Here is a 13,034-nt window from a genome sequence, read left to right on the forward strand (position 1 = left end):
AAAATGGTTTTTTATATCAAACTCCTACATAGCAAGTTACGTAACACTCGTCTGCGAATTCTCTTCTACACAACAAATTGTGGAAGAAATGGCTTCACATATTTAGACATGTAGCAGTCATCTGTCAACTTTCTTCTACAGATTTAACTGCGAGAGTATTGGTCTCATATATTTAGAAATTTTAAGATATAAAAATAATGATAAAAAAATATGTTGCAGATGTGAAATTTTAATACCAATCAAGAGATGTACTTCTATTGCATCTATTGTCAATAGAATTAAAAATAATATCTAGAAACATACCTAAATCTGAATTTACCGAACGATTTGAAACTTATTTCTTTTTGAACAGAAATAAATGGTCGCATGATCATAATTATTTCCTTAATTTGTAAAGATTTGTCTAACTAGCTATTAAACTATATTAAGTTATTAAAGCTACAAGAATTTCAGTTATCTACCACTATTGCTTTTATTTGAACAAAGCTTAATTTAAAATAGGGAATTTCCATCAATTTCAAGCTTAGTCAGTGTTTGTAATGAGTTTTGCCCAACAAAGTTGTTGAACTTTAACATTTTTCGACAGTAGTTTATGGTTATAAATGAGTTGCAAAAGTTTTACGAAAATAGAAAAGAAGTTTAGAACGTCGACAATTTACCAGTACATATTTTCTCTAAATTTAATCACTTTAATTGCAAAGCTAAACTTCTTAGAGATTGCTATGTGCCATTTTGAAGTTTATGGCCTTAAAATTATTGAGGCTAATTATACCCTGGCAAACTCATAGCAAAGAAAGTAAACAAAAAATAGGTTAATTAACTTTCGAACATCCGAAAAACTTAAATTTTAGATTATGGTTCGAAAAGTATTTTAACCTTGCTTGATTGCAATAAAATTTAGAATACTTTCTCTCGTTTAAAAAAGTTTAAAAAGAGTAAACAACTAGAGGAAACGTTAAAACTTTGCTAAATTTAAAATTAACATGAAAAAGTATTTGAATTAAACAGTCAATTATGTATGTAACTCAAAGGATATATTATTTCAGATTATTTTAAATACTACTTATATGTAAAAATAAAAATTGTAAAGAATTCTATACATAGTTGGTTCCATTCAAATAGTAGTTTATTGACAAAGACGGACTTGGGATCATTTATAATTCTAATAACATTACATTGATAGAGTTAATAGTACTTTGAAATACACAAGATGAACATGCTTAAATCTAAATCAGATCTGTTAGTGCTGAAATTACTACTAAGACATGTGGTAAAACACATTTCTCAACATGTTTTATTTAATACACCACAGAATTGCATCACTAAATACTTACTAAATGATTACTAAATGTAGTTATTTATGAAAATATAAGGATATGATATATTAAATACAGCTAGTGCATATTGTTGACAATTATGTTTTATATATTTTGAAAAAGATTTTTGGAAATTGTACAAAGACTTTACATATTTCTTCAGCTTGAAGGTTTTGTTTTAAACCAATTTTTTTTATAAATTTTATTAAATTTTTCTTATTATATTATTTTGTTATTATATAACTGCTTTAACTGCAATAAAACAAAATTATCGCTTAAAGGGTATTATGGTAGGTTTTTGGTTTTAGAAATGTGTTTTCATTAAAATTATATTTAGTCTGAATTTGTTTTAAAAGGCTATAAAGGAATATTTATTTAAATATTGCGTATAAATTTATGCTAAAGAAATTTCACAAAAAGGCTTTAGACTTATTAGCTTTCTTATCAACACTTCACCTTATTAAAGCATAAGTTATAGGCTTGTTCTTTCATTATTAGTTGCCACAACTATTTCCTTTCTAATGTATGTAACGATCTGCCATTAATTAATCTGCTTTCTATAATATGTTAATTCAATATAAAAATATACTTTACTATTTAATATTAACTTGTATATATTTCACACTAAAATTTTTATATATCCAAGTTTTTCAATTTTTCCAAATAGGATAAAAGAAAAAGTACAAAATAACTGACAGAAAGGCAAGTTAAATAATTCCCAGTGAAATTACATAAAATTTACGTGTGCAGATGTGCGATAACAACCAATTTAAGCTGTCTTTGCGGCATAGACGCCCTTCCAAAGATACGTCATCCGAAGTGCCTAAAACTGTTAAAAGCGTCTAAAATTTCGCATGTGCTCAGTTACAAAATAGTAGTTCCTTTTACTTTCAGAGGTTATCGTACACGCAACCCAATTTCGGAATGCAGCATACCCACCACAGCAACGAGATGATAGCAGCAACAATGTTTAAAAATGTTGCAAGACAATGCAAGGAAAACAATTTAAGTGTCTAACAACAATTTTAGCATCAACAACTGAAATGGAAATAAGAAAATTGTAACCCTACGTTTTAGTATTGATTTTATGTACTTCACCGTACAATGTTTTGGGTAAAATGTGTTGCCTGCATTGTACGCTGTTTAAAGGAGTGTTTCCAATTGCCTTAATGCAGTAACATGCAGCATGCGTTCAATTTTACTAAGAAATTAAATGCACTTTTTCAACATTTTTTCCTGCTATTTTCTTCTTTTTTTTTTTTGGTTTTTGGCAAGTTTACATTATTTCGATTGCTGTTATTGTTGTTTTTGGTAATTTTTGTTATTGTGCACCATTAATGGTCATTTAAAATGTACACTTTTGCAAATTGTTATTGCACAATTTGCAATTTGGTGACAAAGCAACCAATACAAACGTTGTTGCATAAAAAATGTTTATAGAAAGTGTATATTAACCAGCAACATTTTAAGTGCTTTCATAAACATGTATATAGGCACAAGCGAACGCAACAAATTGCTTCAATGCACAAAGCATAACAGCAACACAACATAACAATGAAGCCCCAACAAAGCATATTGCAGTGCGCCTTTAATTGCTAAACCGCAAGTCTGTTTTGCGAAAACTAATTTGTGTACAATTTTGTTTCAATTGTTGTTAATTTGCGTTTCGGAATTGTTTACCTGCAAAGTTGTTTAGGATTTAAAAGGAATTTTTATATGCATTTGAATTGTTATTAGCCTAATTTATGTACTAAACACAATCAGAGTTTGGCTTAGGAACATGTTCGAGAGCGCATAAAAGTAGACATAATGGAGACATGCACTTTGGAAAGCAAAAAATTGCAGATTAAATTGAACATTTAAGCAATGAGTTTTTAGTTATACACAAAAATGTTTATGAGATCAATAAAACTTATTAAGCATTGACTAAGAAAACATGTTATAGATGTACAAGCAAATATTGCAGTAAAATAAATATATAAAAAATATATGTAATTATAAACTTTTATGTCCTACGACAAAAATCCCATTTCAAATAAACGAGTCGGTTGATAAAAAATTGTTAAAAAATGTTCGATATGCAAAACTTTTTTAATTCCATAAAACAACAGTTTTTATCAGTTAAATAAATTTATATGTATAGCTGTGGTTTACGTGTTAGTTCGACTGTTGCTTGGAATTAAAAACCAACCACAACAAACACAAAAAAAATTGACAAAACTCAAAATCTGAATAAAGCAAAAAAGTGTATATTGACTTTAAGTGTTTACATGCTAGTTTACGGTTCAAATTTAGCAAAGTTCAATTCCTGTTATTTATAAACCACCAAATTATACATGAAGAATAAAACCAGTAAATCTCTCTAATCAACGCTGATGATGGTAACATATATACTATTTAAAATATATCTTATTATATTAATAATATATATTTAAGCACATAAAAATATTGTCAATTTATTTTAATTTTTAATGGCTTAAAAGCTACAATATAGCTAAAGGAACAGCTATACGTATTTAGAAGTTAGAAAGAACATTAGAACGTAGACCACAAAAAAGGTTTAAATTTCACGACCAATAAAGAATTAATGTTAGTATAATATACCGTATGGTTTTTGAAGTCCCTCCATTTATAATTTCTTTATTATCCTACTGTAACTATCAGTAGTTGTCAATATTACCAATACAAAAACTATAATGTCATTGACATATAAAAATTATTTTTACCACATTATTAAACAACATTATTAAGTCTAAATTTATTATAGCAACTACTGTGCCAGCATGGGCATTATTAGATAGTACTGAAAAGGGTATTTGAGCGGGGTGTAAAGGTAAATTTCAACATTTTTGCGCAATTTTATATTATACTCAATTTAGTTAATTAAAAAATAATATTAATATTTAATAAAAGTTTATCACTTACATAAGAATATTTTTTTCAATCAATGTAACTCTGCTTACCTGAAAACAATTAAAGAGAACATTTTATTAGTTATTTGCCTTATTTTATTAAGTTAATTATTACTAAAAAATATTAAAAAATTTTTAAATAATTTTTATATACAATTAATTTTAATTTTTATACAATTAATAATAAGTTTAGGATCAATTTCGAATTTGTTGATATTGATGATGGATGTATTTTTCTAGTATAAAGAAATTAAACAAATTTTTGTATAGGAATGTAATTTTAATAGACAATATCATAAAACATAACATGATGTGAGGTTTTAAGAACAATCTTATTATATAGCTTGGAACAGAGAGAAATCCTTGTCATAATAGTACATAGATAAATTATCGAAACCATATACAAAGATCGCTTGTAAAAAATAACAATCGCAAAATCATAGGCATAGCGTGAAAGCAAAAACTGTGGAATAGATATTAGAACTAAATTTCAGGCGCGCCTGGATCCATGCATTAACTTTCCAACACACGTAATTTATAATTCCTGTAGAATTTCTACTGTTCACAATTAAGAAGAGCCAAGTATCTTTTGCAAGAACAGAGAAACTTAACTGGGACATAACACCCGTACTAAAGAAAATGACGGAAAGATAAGGATAGTTTTTTCATGAGGTATAAAAATTAGAATTATCTGTCATGAAAATAAAATGATTGGAGGTATGCGTTGTCTCATATTTTCTAAGAATTAAGTTAATTAAACAATAAATAAAACAATAAATATTTTAGACATTTACAAACTGACATTTTCAACTATTAAAAAAAAGCCAGTTATATTTACATTGTAAAAACGACTCAAATAAGATTTCTGATTTTCGTAATAATCTTGAAGTCCAAAAAAATGTAAATGTCAAGGAATGTGGTATAAAAAATAATTGAACTAATTCATCATGTGGACAAAGAGGCATAAGTGATATTTAACATGAAATCAATAAAGGTTAATTGTTTCTCAATTAATGACATTTCTTGTAAAATCAACAGAAAATATTTTAATGAAACTGGATTGACTGTTCTCTTAGGAATTGACATGGTCACGGTTGTCATGCTTTGTGGTTGCATTGTGACTTTTTTTATACACTCGTACTTGTAGTAATGATAAATAGAACTATGTTGTAAGTGATTATGTGATATTTTACGACATGTCTTATTCCATAATTGGAACGATTTTATTATTGTAATAATTAATTTTATTGGTTATTTGGGATAGATACAAATGTAAGAGAATGAAATACTTTTAAATTAAATTGAATGCATTTGTATAGTACGTTATAAATGCAGCTAATATATATGGTATATTTAAGATTGAATTAGTTGGTGCTCAAATTTCAATATCGTTCACACAGAGTACAATTATTTAGTACTCATTTTTTAGCATATAGAATTTTGTTGATGAAGGCATCCCTATGTTTATGGATAATAGTATTGAAAATCTAGTTTTCATAAGATTTTGTGTTCAGATCCGTTTCAGGAAAATCGTCCCTGATAACTAGTTTGGTCAGAATTTATATTAAAACTGGTTCATTTTTTTTAATCTAGCACAATCCAGGCTTTTAAACTCCGTAAATTGAGCTATATTTTGTACCGCTATATTGATAAGCGATGAAATATGAAGCGTATGTTTCAGATAAGTATACACACTTATTTGATGTTCACACCTGAAGAAGAAATGAAACACGTGTCTCGTCTGAATTCAGGATATCTTCAGAAAACATTATGTATAAGGAGCATTAAAAATCTTCGTAATAAATCCCTGATAAGAGTATTCTATATGTTTGTGTTCAGGGGAATGTGGTAAATGTTATACTATATCTCTGATAAGCATATCTTTCAATATGTACGTTAGACATTATCTAATGGCAATCAATTCTACGTTTGAGTGGACAACATTTTATATCGTACTAGATACATATTAGTACAGATATTAGTATTAAGTTATTTCGTTGAGTACTGAAAAGGTTTTCGTACTTCAACGTTGGTTGGGTGTACGATTTATAATACAAAATAAAAAGATATTTAATGAGTACAATATTTACTATTATTGAGCTTGCGATGACATATTTAAAATGTTTTTCACAAAGTATGGTTATTTTGAAGACAGGAAGTAACACTGTAGATATCTTACCTTTGCTAATAAGTAAATTATGCTCTTATATTTTTTTAAAATATTCTTTATTTGCAGTTCTATTGAACGGATTTAAATACTAGTAAAGTTAAAAAATTTTATGTACATTTTTAAATTTTAGATTTAAATTTAATATAATACTATTACAAACATTTGTTCTAAACTATGTATATATGTACAGAAACTCCTGTTAACTATAAGGCGATTTGCATTTCAAACACATTAGAGTTACTTTAAAATTTTAATAGTGAATTAGTGTCTAAATTATATTGTATTAACTACGAGAGCAGATGTATTTCGATTTCAAAAACTCACTTCAACAACAATTATAATAAAACAAAAAATCTGAATGACACTCAGATACTTGCATTTGAAGGCAATAAGTGGCGTTTCATATGTCATAAAATACCCTGATTGCTGATTGCAAGAAGATTTCAGATTTTAATGTAACATTCGTGTGCTCGTTAACAGTGAATAGAGTGAATATACAGTTAATATTAAGAAAATATCAAATTTCATTAATTGTAAAATAAACTCAAAAATGAACTAGGCAGGAAAATTGAGCTTGAACAAACAAAACATCATTAAAACAAATGGCATTCAACTGCTATAGTTTTCCTTTTTGAAAAAAAAAAAAAACAAAATATGCAAAGATAGAGATATATGCATAGGCATATAAATGCAGAAATGTACATTAACCGATCATCATCATATCGTCATTATCGTTTCAAAGAAGCTGATTTCACAGATGCGATGGTTGCTGTAACGCATATATACATGTATTTTGCAGTTGGGTTTCATTTGTGCTGATTTTTTCTTTCTTTACTGTAATGTTCATCATCATCCATGAATTATACAATATCTGTAACTGCAAGAGTTGAGTAGCACTGTAATGCTGGATAGATAGATTGGCACTACTAATTTCACTTCAACAAACATTTTTTGAACTACTACGAGAAGACAGACATCAAACACAAATAAATGATGCATCAAGCGAAGAAGAAGAAAAAAACAAAAACTAAAGTACTCATAGCTTATGAATGACATTTACTTCAATAGATAGACAAACAGACAAACAGATAAATAGACAGACAGACAAGCGAATAGATAGATAGACAGTTTGACTGTATGATGATATGACTGGCGTATAGTGTAATAGTAACTGTGTATAAATGTAAGTTGATGACTGTGACAGATCACAAAAATGTGTTGCATTTTTAATCAAAACGATCTATCAAACGGTAGTTTGCTTTAGAAATGATACACATAAATGTATCTACGATCGTACATATTGTACACATATGACTAACATAAAGTAAGATAGAGTAACCGAACATATAAATGCGTATCGATATATTGCGATACATATATATGTCTGCATATACTCAATATTATGCGATTTAATGTATTTGTCATTGCTTTGTATGGGCATCCATACTAGAGGCAACCAGTTGGCTTGGCTTGGCTCGGCTCGGCTTGGCTTTATTGTTGGAACTGCAAATGCGTGACATGTGATCTTTTATGCGATAATATCGATCGGACCAATGCAAGAGATAGACGTGCTACGGACAGACAGATCAATCCAAGACGTATTATTTATTTATTTTCTGTTGTAGTTTTTCTATAAATGTTGTTTTTTTGTATCTTAGTTTTTTATTTTTGTTTTTGTTTTGGGTTTATTTTCTATTTGTTTTAATGAATGTGGAAATGTACATTTATATGCTTTTAAGAGGTTATTGGCTTCGTTAGGCCGTAAGCAGCTGAAATGTTGCTGAATAGACGACGTAGGCTGTAATTTTCACAAGATAAATAGTAATTGTAAGATGATATCGAAGCTAAAATATAGTAATTAGGGTTCATTTGTGTAGAATATGGCATTAATTTAACATAATTATAGATTTTGTGGGCTAACACATACGAATGTATTGTGTGTTGTTGCCAATAATGATGACGTGCCGTATACAAAAGAATCTTAATGGAAATTAGTAAAATAGAAATATATATGTGGAAATGAAATCTTTGTGTATTATTGTTTTGAAATGTAATTATGCATGTCATAAGATATTTTATAAGAATAATAGAGTTTGACGACGTATGAGTTTGCGATATTTGTAAAAAATATACTTTCCAAATACCGAATAATGTCTGTAGTTTGGAATTTATGTATTTAGTTGGTTCTAAATGCATAAATTTTTGTTCATGTTGAATTAATAATTTAAAAATCTCGGCAAATAACAAACAAAACAAATGAAAGAGCAGAATAACACATTGTATGAGATCGAGTTAAAAAAGTAGAACTCTCCGAATATGAAACCTCAGGAAAAACTCTGAAAAAAATGCATTTTTAAGCCAAAAAAAATTGGTCTCAAGATTAAAAATAACAAAGAAAGTACTTTCGGATGGTTGCGATTCCAGGATTAGATACTCAAAACCGTTTGGCATGGGTGACACTTAGAAAATATTTTTTTTATCTTTGAAATAACATTGTTCAGTACAATGAAATGAAAGAAAATGTTGCAATTAATATAAACAAAGCAAAAACCATATTTAGATAACTGTTTCAAGTGTGACGCCACAGTCATATTTTAACTAAAATGAAGCCAACATGTGAGAACAAAAAGTACATCCGTTTTAAAATAAACGCCTTAGATGAGTCTTAAAGAATGTGGTGGCTAGAATGAGTATCTCGTCAAAAAACGTGCAACAAATAATATATTTGAAGGACTATTGACAAAGATATGAATACAATGAGATATATGAGATATAATAAGTAAGAATTAACTAATTAATTGTTTTGTGTTTTTTAATAGAAAGATTTTTTCTACTAAATTGAATTTTTGGCTGTTTCGAGCAGTGGCGTAACTACATTTATTAGGCCTGTAAGCAAATTCTAACTAAGGGGCCCCTACCAACATACTAAGACGCCCCTCTTTTTATACTCTTTACACGAAAAAATGTGAAAAGGATATATAAGGTTTGTCAAGATTTTCGTAACGCATTAAAGGAAACGTCGGAAATATCATTAAGTATATATCAGTACAATATATATATACTTTTTCAGTTCAAACTACTCTCTCAGCTTTTGAACTCTTCGAACGAAACTTTACACACATACTTTTCGGGAGCCATTTGGTTTGATTGAAATTGGACGTCTATTTCTTGTATCTGTGATATAAACTTAACAATCGGATATGAGGTTTCTCCATTTTTAATAAAGGTATTCAAATGAAATTTGGTGTATACAGTACTGATATTTGCAAAAGACAACGTACAAAATTATTTTCAAATAGGTTTAAATCTAGATATAGCTTCCATATAAGTCTCTCGATTGACACATATTTTTCTTAGAAAAACTTTTTTATTTTATAAATAGGTTTAATATTTTATTTGAAGTACATACATATTATGTACTTTAAATTTAAAATTTACGTATCTTTTATAAAATGCAATATGAAGTTAATCCAACAAAAAACGTTTCGTCCCACTTTTGAGAATTTATCAAAAATAAATACAATGAATACAAAAATTTATAGTGGGGCCCCCTAAATTCGGGGGCCCGAAAGCGTTGCTTCCAGTTGCTTCCCTGTAGTTACGCCACTGGTTTCGAGTATTACCAAATAACCATTAACAGTGGTTCTTTTGGCAATATTTCTTATATTATTTTTTTGTTCGTAAATAATTTCTTGAAGTTTGCAAGTACCAAGGGTTGCACTTGTATCCTGCTAAGTATATTTTGAATTATATTTTTAAAAACAACTAACGCATGACTTTTGTAACGAAATTAGTATACAATGTTTATATACATGGGATTTTATATAAACATATTTATTCACAATTCCTGTGATAAGCAGCCGGATATTGTACACTTTAAGAATTATGTGCGTGCAGTTGAGCATGCCACCCCCGCATCATATCAAATTAAACATAAAAATAATATTTTATGTAAACATATAATAAAACCAGTAGTTTTTAAATATTTTGTGTATTCAAAATATTCACAAAATTAAAATAAAAATTGTTTAAACAAAAATAAATAAAAAAAGATGTAGCTAATAAAATTTTTATAGCCACAATTTAACTGTTGGCAAACCTTTCATTGCTTAATTTAAAATGTTAAAAAAATGTAATAATTACTAAGTAATAAAAAACAATCAAAATATATTGCACACCTCAAAATACTTTTTAGTAGCAATGCGACTGCTTATGATTGCTATAGAGCAGCCAACCTAAACCACATAAACACGCAACAATGCTGCTGCAACATTTCTTGCTTTATTTCTTTTGTGAGAAAATGTTTCACGTAATTTTATTTGCACCTTTTCTGATAGCAACTTTAATAAGGACACAATGGTGCAACGAGTAAATTGACGTTAATTTTAGGTTTAAAAGTTTCTTTGATTGCATTATGAAGTAAAGGCAGTAGAAAATTTTATTAAAAATTATTAAATGGTTCAAAATATGATAGGTCAACGGGAATTTCCAAAAGCCTTACAAAACAAGTATTTGAGGTGTTTAATTAAAAAATGTTGTATGAAAAAATTTCTTAATTTTTTTTGAATAGATTTATTTACTTATAAGTAGATATATAGAAAATGTTATATGTATATTTTATGTTTTCATCAAAAATTTATAGATTAGTTTGGGTTATGATGCATTGCTTCTCCTACACAATACTTGTTAAGGCAAGTTTATTTAATTTATTTTCGAAATTTTATGCTTACAAATTTGTTTACTTCCTAATTTTTACAAATTTACCAATGAAACTTAAAATAAAAATTTTGCATATAAACATTTTATCTATTTTATGCTTTCTTCTGCTACAGCTACTGTTATAATAGGATGCACTTCACAATATGGAAATGTTTACTAAAGCATCTTTCATCACTCTGACCGGCTGATATAATCCGGATTTTTTATTGTATTTGCTAGCTTTCAGTTGTTAAATGTGCTCATAAAGCAAATATGCTGTTTGGGTTTTATAGCGCATAAAAAGAAGCTTGTAAATAGTCGAAAGACCACACTTGCTGCTTCTGTTGCTGACTCTTGGAGCAATTGTCTGATTGTCTGGCTATGGTTACATAATATGCTCATGCAATATAATAACAATTTTCTATAGTGAATGTGGCATTAAAAAATGCTTTGGGCTATAAAAATTGTTAGTACGTGTGTCTGACACTGGGGCGTGTTGCTGATGCCTGCCTGTTGCCTGTTATTCGCTGCCTATTGCCTTAAAAAGGGAAGGCTGTCCAAAGGAATAATAACAGAAAAAGCATTTTAGAAAAATTATTATTGTGGGTACGGTCAGTAGGCCACCCACACAGCTAAAATAGTTATAGAATTATTTCAAAATAGATAGAAGGAAGGAAATTGATAAAGATTTTAAATATAAAAGAAATATATATATAAATACTATGAAACCACATACTAATATTCCTAAAGAAAAAATGTTTTCATTTTCTAAAATAAAAATTAATTAAAATGCATAACATACACTAAATGTCTTAACAAATCCTACTTGTAGATTTTTGATCCCTGTCAATTATAGGAATTGTCAACAGCTACTTCAAAACAAATCCAGAAAATTCTAAATTTAATGCTTTAAGCAGTGGAAATCAAGTTGTTCATCCACGAAAAAAGTAAAGATACTAAAAAAGAAAAGTCCAAAAGAAAACTGATTAATTTTACGCCCTACGCACAGTTTGTCAAATCGCAACTTAAAATAAATTAATAAAATTGCTTCTACATTCTTTTTCATGTTCTCCATATTCTTCATGTGCTCATTCGATTGGATTTAATAACTCGCCGAACTCTCAGACGTTCTGAAGCCTACGAGCATTCAGTTCGGCAGACACTTCATGTGCTCTGAAAGGTGTTTATTTTTAAAGAGCTCGGGCAGCTCAGTTCCATATCTTGCCCGCTGACAAATCAATATCTTAACGAGTAGGTAGCGCTAGTCTACATGGAATTTTCGTTCTTCTTTATTTACGGCTGACAACAAATATTTGTGCGTTGACTGCTGGGCTGACTAGTTCTGTTGGATTTCGGGCATTGGATGCTGCTGCTGCAGCTGCTGCTGCGCCGTGTTGATTGTGAATTATTTCTTTTGACGCCTTTGGATATGTCACACGTGAATTACGTCGCTATTCATAGACTCGATTCCCACAACTGTGTTATTGCTCTACAACGCTATGGGTGTGATATTCTACTCATTTTTATGTTGTTTTTATTGATATTTCAAAAGATAAATTTAATTGCGACTACTTCGTAGTTTTTCTTCTGTTTTCATTTATAGCATTTTTGCCTAATAATATTTTATTTTTGTGTTTATTATTATGCACTATATGTATTTCTCTATATTATGTTTTGCACATGGTCAAGGTTACTGGATGAAAAAAAATATATTTTCATGATTTAAATAAGAAGTTTTGGTTATAAAAAAATATTTTTTATTTTTTAGTTTATTATATTAAGGGGATTAGCAATAATTTCATTAAAAAATATTATAAAATTTATTTTAATTCAGAGCGTAAATAAAATTTTTATTGATGTTTTGATTACCGGATGTATTTCCGTAATTATTTAGAAAATGTTTAATTTCCAAATATTTAAATATATACTTAATGCAAA

Source organism: Teleopsis dalmanni, chromosome 2 (genome assembly GCF_002237135.1).
Source record: "Teleopsis dalmanni isolate 2A chromosome 2, ASM223713v2, whole genome shotgun sequence".
In the NCBI taxonomy this organism is placed as follows: domain Eukaryota; kingdom Metazoa; phylum Arthropoda; class Insecta; order Diptera; family Diopsidae; genus Teleopsis; species Teleopsis dalmanni.